The 10,035-nt window shown below is 37.3% G+C and overlaps 1 pseudogene; it reads right to left on the minus strand.

Annotated features, from left to right (window-relative positions):
- Positions 1-326: 326 nt before the first annotated feature.
- Positions 327-9,684, minus strand: LOC102850163 (annotated as a pseudogene).
- Between the last annotated feature and the right edge of the window lie 351 nt (positions 9,685-10,035).

Raw genomic sequence — 10,035 nt, forward strand, 5'->3', positions numbered from 1 at the left:
AGGAGGGGAAGCCCCTATATGAGGTGGATTGATTCAGTGACTGGGGTAATCAGGATGGGAGTGTCAGAGACAGTTCGATTGGCACAGGACAAGCTTAGTTTAGGGCTGTTGTACACAGGGTCACTATGAGTCGCAAGCAACTCGGCGGCACATAACAACCACAACAATCATGATGTTGCCAATTGGGCCAACCCTATGTATACTTTTATTTTAACACATATTTATTAAAGACATGATTTATGGCTTGTATAAAAGTACTGCCTTGATATACACAAAAAGTTTTTAATGGGAATTAAAAACCCTCTCGTGTCCAACCAATATTCAACCTAGATTGGCTTGATCATGAAATATAATCCAAACACATTAAATACTTCAGGTCCTGGACAAGGCATTAAAATGCTCATAAGCTTTCTGGATCCTTGGATGGATTAACATCCACAAGGGAACCAGGTTTTGAGGTTTTGAAAGAAATGTGTTCATCTTCAATGACAACTTCAAGCTCCTGTTGGTGTACTCGGTCAGAAGGCCATAAAACATCATCCTCTTTGGTAGTTTCATTGTCATCAACTATCCTTTTCAATTCTTCCATCACATTTTTATGTACATTAGCTTCTTATCATGACATCATTTTCTGTAATTGCTGTTGTTGGTATATCTCAGTTTTCCATCGGATCAATACTCAAACTCCAAGAACTCCTGGCTGAACTTGCCCTTGTGACCAATGCAGTAAACATGAGTAAAGGTCACTCTCCATGGCTAGCAAAAGCCAAGCAAGACCAAGCTTCAACAGGAAACCTCACCACCACCCTATGAACAAAAGGCCTGAAGCCTTTCTATAACTGCCGACATTTATCAAAGCTCATAGAGTTTCCAGAGGCATTCTGTTTAGGAAGTGGATGTCACTACTGCTCTTCCTGAAAATACAGTAGTATTAGCAGGTCTTCCTTTTACACATATAGCTATTATCCTATCAATGACTGTGTTAAATTTAAGGATAGACCTTGAAGTTTTCTTTTTGATGATGAATGCAACACAATTCTTACTCAGTTTGTTATTTCAGACATAGTAAGTCATATGATTATCTCATTCAAAATAACAAATATGGGTTCATATTCTTACTATTTTCTAAGACATTTATCTTATACATTCCATTTCATTTTGACAATTTCCACTGTTCCTGAATTCATGCATTACACATCCATGTTCCAATTGTCAATGGACATTTGTAGTCGTTTTCCCTCATTTGTGACTCTGCCATGCCAGCAAATGAAGACCATTGAGTCAAAACTTTACTCCCTCCAAGTCATTGAGGTAGGTTCTCTGTGAGAAGGCAGATCTTCCCAACTCATATTATGAGTCCCTTCAAACCTGAGGGGCTCAATTGCCAGTACCATATCAGACAATATTGCTCTACTATTCTTAGAGTTTTCTAGGGTCCTTGATTTCAGAAGTGGATGTCCAGTTCAATCTAGAAACTCCACTGAAACCTGTCTGTCAAGGGTTGGCTCTACTTGCATTTGAAATGCTGGTAACAGAGCTCTCCTCACCACAGCAATACTTGAGCCACCACAGTATAACAAACTGACAGAAGAGTGGCAAACCTGAGGAATAAGACTTTGTTTTTCAGAATGATGCCTACTGTCAAAGAAGCATTGGTGGAAGAATGATTAGCACTAAAATGTTTAGAGTTCTAGCCTTCCAGCCATTTCATGGCAGAAAGATGGATGGGGTTTTTTTCTGTAAAAATTTGTTACTAGGTTCTGTTGAGCTGTTTCCAACTCATAGTGTTGAATGTATACAACAAAACAAAATATTGCCAGGCCCTGAATCATTTTCATAAACATTAACGTATATGAGTCTACTGCTGTAGCTATGTGTCAGTCCGTCTAGGAGAGCATCTTTGTTTTTGTTTTTGGTTTTATTTTCTCCCAGGGGTTTACTAAGCATAAAATCCTTATGCAAAGATTGGTCCTTCCTTGTCACCTGACCAATGAAGTCTCCACATCTTGCCTTCTTTTTTTTGTTTTTTGGGTTTTTTTGTTATTATTAATTTTAATGAAAATTTACAGAGACTTTGGATTTCCATTCATTCATTGTTGCAGCATCTTGCCTTCTAAGGAGTACTTTAGCTACATTTCTTTCAAGATAGATCTATTTGTCCTTTTGGTAGTTCATAGTATATTCAATATTCTCATACAATCCATAGTTCAAATACATCAGTTATTATTTTCTTTTTCCTTATTTGTTGTACAGCCTTCAATATTCATAAAAGACATTTGAAAATACTATGGTTTAAACCAGGTGCATCTTAGTCCTTAAAATGACATCCTTGCTTAATAACAGTTTAAGATCTTTTTTTTTTTTTGCAACTATGTCAAAAAACCCAAAGAGTCTCACCACTATGCCCGTTGGCAGCTTCATGATAAATGGAGAAGAGATTGGGAGTGTTAACTTCAGCTTCCTTGATTAAACAATCAACACTCTTAGCACCAGCAGTTAGGAAATCAAAAGGCTAATTGTACTTGGAAAATCTGCTGTCAGGGACAATTCTAGAGTACCGAAGAGAAAAGATATCAGTCTGGAGACTAAGGTGCACCTGATACAGACCATGGTCTTCACAATTACTTGCTATGCATCAGACAGCTGGACAATGACTAAGGATGATAGAAGAAGGATTGATGCCTTTGAGATGCAGTTCTGAAGAAGCGTGTTGAACATACCATGGACTGCCAAGAGAACAAAGAGGTGTGTGTTGCAATCCACAACCCTTTTTCCTAGGAGGGAATGAACACAGAGAGGCAGACACACACAGAAGACAAGACTGCAGCAAAGAAACACACACTCACACAGACGGGACAAGAACTGCAGACCCCCAGGCCTGCCTTGTTTATTATTTTATAATCATCCAAAAATAGTCTATGTGCAGACAGTCATGATTTGGGGAAAACTTATTTATAAGAAACTATACATGTTTCGACTTGCTAAACGCAGAATATTCTCACGGAATCTTTCTTGCTTCCATATCTCTGTTTACCAGAAGGAATAAGACTATGCCTTGGAAAGAGGAATATTCTTGGACCTCATATGCAAGTGTCCAAGGTCCCCAATCTGTTTGCAGACTCAAAGACACATTCTTCTGCCACACTCCATCTGGATTGAGGAAGGCCAAAGAGACATCTGTGTGCAGACTGTTTCTTTATTAACCCTTCTGGCTCCTTCATCTCCCCCTTTTTTCTTTTACAAAGCGGCATATGCCATGCACAGCAAACTATCTTTCCTCTATTACTTTCTGTCTTCTCCACCGGAGGAAGATGTCAAGAGAATACAACACAATATTATAATCCCGATACTGTCACTTCCCAGAGTTGTAAAAATTGCTTTGAACTTTTCAATAGTGTCTACATTACTTAAATTTTGTACTGACTCTGACCAAATGTGGTCATCTTCTAAAATAGGTAAATTCTTTTCGAATGTACTAGTGATTTTGTGTTCAAGGGTATACAAGTTTAAAGTTAAATTATCTCCAATAATATATTTTTTCACATTATCCCATTCCTCAGAGACATTGAATTTTACAGGAGTGATAAAAAAATGAGAAGAATTCCAGTCACATTTTAACATTACTCAAGTGGACAATACAGAAATCTGATTTCCCAACCATAGCACAGTCTCTTGCAAATGCTGAATATCTTCTAGGAGCTGCTGATCTAACTGTTGTTGTTGTAGCCACAGTTCGTGAGAGTCAGTATGCCATTGCCTCACAAAGTCAAGTCAGCAGTCTGAATACTCTGTTGTAATGCAATCCCAGCAACTGCTGCAGTAGATGCAATTGCAGCCAGTCCAAGCACTGTGACAATGATGACACCGACAACTCGTTTGACTCCATGATTCAAGGCTTGAAGAGCATTCCACATTCTTATCATTGCTATGGAGCCACTCCATGGTCGTTCTAATTTGACAGGTAGCCACATTTCTCTTATTGCTCGAACAACATAAATACATAAAGACTCATTAGTTATAATTTTATCTATTGAAGAGTTAATACAGTTTTGTAGAAAACAACTATTACAACTTAACGTTCCATTATTATTATCCCAAATTATTTTTTTCCATTAGTAAAACATAAGGATATTTAAAACAAGCCATAATATATTTAGAAACATTCATATGTAAAGAGCCAGAAAAAAGTCCTAGATTATTAGAGACATTAAGGAATATATTTCCTTTCCACATTTGAATTTTTTCCTAGAGCTGCTAATAATTTCCAAATATGTCCTTGCGCTCCTGTGTTATTTATCAAATGTGGAAAAGGAGGAGTAAGACCTTTATCATGCCATACTATTGTTTCATTAGCAGACGCATCTAGACTCTGATTATTTCTATGCCATTTGAGATGAACCTATGAATATTTTTCTCTGAAATCTCCATGTGTGCTAGAGTCCACAATTACTAGTCCTTTTTCAGTATCAGTAATCAAAACAGTAATATTTTTTTCCTCACCATTGACTTCAATATAACTATTTAATTGATGTTGCTACTTCTGGCATGGAACAAAGTTCACATTGAGAAGAAGAGTCTCCCGACAATTTTCCTAGCACTTTCATACCTTTTACTGATAGAATCTAGTGGCCTAGAATCCTTTATGATTTCTTTCTGCCCTTCTTAATGTCTTGAGTAAGCCATAAATTTAAAAACTTTATAGTGTCCTAAATAAAAGATTCTTCAGTGTACCTAGAACATTCATATCTCTTATCCACCTTTTAATTCATACAAATAATTTTTAAGAGTATGATTGGCTTTCTCTATAATAGCTTGTCCTTGACTATCAAATGGGATACCTGTAATATGAATAATATTATATTTAGGAAAAAATTGAAATAATTTCTTTGAAGTATAGGCCGGTGCATTGTCAGTTTTTATAGAACTTGGAATTCCCATAACTGCAAAACAAAAAGATGGTTAATAACATGATCAACTTTTCCCCCGGTTTGTGGCATAGCCCATTGGAAATGTAAGTATTAATACAATGATGTAGATATTTTAAATTCCCAAAAGAAGGAAGATAAGTAACATCCATTTGCCATAATTGATTTACTTCGTTTCCTCTTGGATTCACACCTGCAGGTTAACAGTGGAATTACAGAAGTCATACAAGAAAGGCAAGACCTTTGTTGAGCTTGATGTCATGAAATATGATATCTTGCTTGTAAAGATTTTGAATTGTTATGAGGAAATAAATGTTCTTCAGTGACACGAATAACATTACCAATAAGTAAGGAATATATAGTAGAATTACCTGAAGCTAAAGGTCCTGGCACTTGAGAGTGAGATCTCATATGAACTATATATAAAGGGCGCTTTTGTTGAAATAACATTTGTTGAATCTTTAAAAACAAATCATTCAAATAATTTTTTACTATAGATGATATGTATAAGCTAAAAGCAAAGCTTTAATAGTATATACTGCACAGGAATAATCACTAGTAATATTAACATTTACATCAGACCATTCTTTTAAAGCTAAAAAATGCCATATAATTTACTTTTTTGTAAATTTTTTTACTAATTTATAAGGAGATGATCCAATATAGAATTTGTTAATACTCTAATATTCCATTTTTCCATGATTAGAAATGTCTGTAAAAACATTAGGACCTTTAAGAGGAACAGAGGATATGATACATATGTTGTTGTTGTTGTTAAGTGCCATCGAGTTGCAGGCGACTCATAGCGACCCTATGAAGGAGAATCCTTGACGCTTGGGTGCCTTTCATCCTCTCTCCAAGTTCATAGGGTTTCCCGAGACAAGCTATTATGGAAGTGGATGCCACTCCTCCTTACTCGCTTGTTTAATCGGGGAGCTCCACCCCACTCTCAGTCCACATTGGGTAGCCAACCATTAACGCATTTGACACATCCGTGTCACAGGGTTCAGCCTCACAGCAACCACAAGCGACCGTGGGACGGCAACTTGTACACCAGGGCTATACGACCTAGAGGAATGTCTGAACAGAAACAATGAAAGACTGGCCTGAGGGCCGTGAACTAAAAGTCACCCACCTTTGTCTTGATCACATCGTTTTCTCTTCACTGGGCCAGCTGATCTCTCTCTCTCTTTCTCTCTCTGTTGATGTTATTGTTGTTAAGTGCCGTCGAGTCGCAGGCGATTCATAGCGACCCTATGAAGGAGAGTCCTTGAAGCTTGGGTGCCTTTCATCCTCTCTCCAAGTTCATAGGGTTTCCGGAGGCATATATACATTAAAAAAAATTCCTGAAGAAATTTAAAAAGTCTATTAGAGGGAAAGTGATTATCAAACTATCCTGTATACCTAGCACAAATTTAACTCATTAGATAAAATGCAGCTTTTACTCATACAATCAGATCCAATACAGGCAGGCATTAATTTAGGGGCTATAAAGAACAAAGAGTGGAGTGTTTCTATTTTCACTCCTATAGGTTCCCATTTAAAGTACAGCAACTAACACCGGCACAACTGACACAGATTTGGAGTGCTGGCCACAGACATGTGTATTTTTCAAGACTGGCTAAAGCAGACAGAAATTTTTACTTAAGCATGTTGTTGTTGTTATGTGCCATCGAGTCGTTTGCGACTCATAGCGACCCTATGTACAACAGCCCTAAACCCTGCTCTATCCTGTGCCAATCACACTGCCTCTGACACACTCATCTCGATTACCCCAGTCACTGAATTGATCCATCTAATAGAGGGTCTTCCCCTCTTGTGCTGTCCTTCCACCCTCCCAAGCATGATGTTCCTTTCCAAGGACCTGCCCCTCCTTGCAACATGCCCAAAGTATGTCAGACGAAGCCCCAGAATCCTTGCCTCCAAGGAGTAGCTTGGTTTAATCCTCTCCAAGATGAATCTGTTTGTTTTCTTGGCCATCCATGGTACATTCAATACTCTTCTCCAGCACCACAGCTCAAAGGCATCAATTCTTCTGTCCTCCCTAGTCATTGTCCAACTATCTGATGCATAACAAGTGATTGCAAAGACCATGGCCTGTATCAGACGCACCTTAGTCTCCAGAGAGACACCGTTGCTCTTGAGTACTTTAGAAAGGTCCCTAACCGCAGACTTTCCCATCACAATACGTTTTTTTATTTCCTGGCTGCTGGTGCCAAGACTGTTGTCCGTGGAGCCGAGCAAACCGAAGCTGTGAACAATCTCAATCTCTTCATCATCCATCCTGGTCCAGTGGTGAGAATCTTTGTCTTCTTGACATTGAGCCTCAGTCCATACTGAAGGCCGCAGTCCTTGACCCTCTGCAGTAAGTGCACGAGGTCCTCCTCAGTTTCAGCGAGCAGAGTTGTATCATCTTCATAACACAGATTAAGCATGTAGATACCAGATAAAGTGCATGGATTTGTGAAGGTGATAGAGGATGCCAAGAGGTGATCTCTCAAAGGTCTCTTGAGACAAAAGGTCTCGGTGGCGCCTTGAGACATTTGAGCACCTGCTCTTGGGGTCTCCCTACCAATGAGATTTAGAATTTCCATATATATTAACTTTATATTTGTCTCTATTAATTTTTATTCTTCACTGAAACTTTCAAATTGTATGAGCTCCCAAGTACTGCTACATTAAAGACAAAAAGACAAACACGGAGAAAGTAACAGTAATTCAGACAAAAAAGAAAACAATTAGCACAAACATTTTGAGGCCTCTGTTTTGAGGTACAACACTTTTCTTCTTATTTTCAACTTTTCTTTATATTTCTGTGTTAACACTTTCTTCTTCTTAACTATGTTTTATACTTTTCCTTTTTCTTTTCTTATTATTCTTAACTATGTTTTATACCTTTTCTTTTTCTTAACTTTTTTCTTATTATTCTTAACTATGTTTTATATTCTTCTTTTTATTCTAAACCTTTTCTTCTTATTAACTATGTTTTATACTTTTCTTTTTATTATTTTTAACCTTTTTCTTATTATTCTTAACTATGTTTTGTATTCTTTATTCTTAACTTTTTTGTTATTCTTAGCTATGTTTTATATTCTTATTTTTCTTTATTCTTAACCTTTTCTTCTTATTATTCTTAACTATGTTTTATACTTCTGAGTTTTAATAATGGTTAAGAACAAAGACAGGAGAACTCCAAAGGAAAGTGGCAGGTTCTATATGAGCTTCGCATGACTGTTCTTCTACTAATAAGTGCAAGGCTTTAGAATTAAGGGGCCACTGTTCAGCCCATATAGGAGTTTGGGTTAACTAGACCAGAGGAAAGGCTTTAGGCTGCTGATCAGTGGCTGTTAGTTTAAAGGATTGTAATTCATATTTAACATGATATTTTTACAGCATCTGGCAAATCAGGGATAGATAAAAAAATCTTCAAACTGTTTCAATAAATCTCTTTCCCGTAAATTAGCACTAATGTTTAGCACATAAAATTGCATTTTAGCTTCTTGTCCATTAGGCTTAACACAATCATAAACTTTTTTAACATCCTGATCCTGACAGAGTAATGTTGATTTTTGCAAAGGTCAATTAAGAGGCTAATTATTTTTACTAATAATAGACACATCAGCTCCTATACCCACAAGAGCTGTAAAAGAAATTTGAGTAACAGAAAGAGTAAGAGAGGGCCTTTGATCATTAAAGTTTACCAAAATAAATATTTTCCTGCGCTGTCAAATCCTTCAGATTGGGTTTTATTAATGGTAGGAAAAGGATAAGGAAGAAGCAAAAGTTGAGCAATTATTTCACCAGTTTGTAGGAAAAGGAACAATAATTCCATTCGTAAGCTCTTGATTTATACTTCTAATATGAACCTGGAAACCTTGACTAATAAGACTACTACATTCGATAGTCATTCCCATCGTTCCTTGAGGTAAAAGTTCCAAAGACACCAGTTCCCAATTTATATACTCCTCTTGAGGGGGATAAAGTGTAAGGTTGAGTAACAAATAAATCAACCGCAGCACTGCCTTTAAATCTGACACTTTTAGTTTTGCTTGGGACTCTCTGGTGATGATGGAAAAGATCATTGTTGCTGACTGATTGATGAATTGGCTTGGTATTGTTTACAGAGCCCCAAGGCTGGCATCCCCACGGAGATAACAAAGGAACACTATCCTCAGTTGTGGTAGAATGACATTCATTTGTCTAATGATATCCTTTTCCACATTTTCTACATAAATTAGGGGGTTCAGAGTTTCGAGGGTCTCTAGCTCTACAATCTTTCTTTAAATGTCCTCTCTTTCCACATTTATAACAAACTCCATTACCTTTTACCTGATGAACAGCTCCTGCAAAAAGCTGTGCATTATAGGCAGGAGTTCCCACACCAGAACAAGCTCTAATATATTCATCAATGGAAGCCCCTTTACTCTTCAGGGGTTGGAGAATTCTTTGACATTCTAAAGAGTGTGAAACAATAGTGGCAGCCTGTCTTTCTCCTAATCCTCTGGTAATTGCATCTTAAAGTCTAGAAAGAAAATCAGTATTTGAAATGAAAAGCTTCATTTGGTCCTTGGATAGTTTTGACATATGAAGGAGAGGCACTACCAGAGGCTTCAATATGATTCCATGCTTTCAAAAAAATAATCTTTACCTGAGTTAAGTCTAAATCTGGCATAATCGCTTGTTGAGGAATATCCTCAAAAACTCTGGTACCTTGAAGCTGATCTTCAGTAGGTCCAGGAGGATTCGTCTGTACATTCATCCTAGCTTGAATACGAGCTTCCTCCCACCACCAACTTCTTAACATCATCCATTGGGGACCTTCTAATACTGCCTGCCCTAATGTTTCTCAATCATGGGTAATAAGATTAGTGCTAGAGAAAGATTCTAACATTCCCCAAACAAAAGGAGATTGAGGTCCATAACTTTGAACAGCTTGTTTGAAATTTTAAAAAAATTTATAAGGCAAAGGTTCATGACAACAAAAATCTGCCCTTGAGCATCTGGAAGTCGGCAAAGAATTGGAAAAGCAAACAAGGAATTATCAGCAGGCCCGGTTGAAGGGAGAATTTGTTGCAATTTTTCTTCAGTAAGTGGTGGTGGGGAGGGAACC

The sequence above is a fragment of the Elephantulus edwardii genome, unplaced genomic scaffold (genome assembly GCF_000299155.1).
Source record: "Elephantulus edwardii isolate Elephantulus edwardi_28Jun2011 unplaced genomic scaffold, EleEdw1.0 scaffold00447, whole genome shotgun sequence".
NCBI lineage: Eukaryota > Metazoa > Chordata > Mammalia > Macroscelidea > Macroscelididae > Elephantulus > Elephantulus edwardii.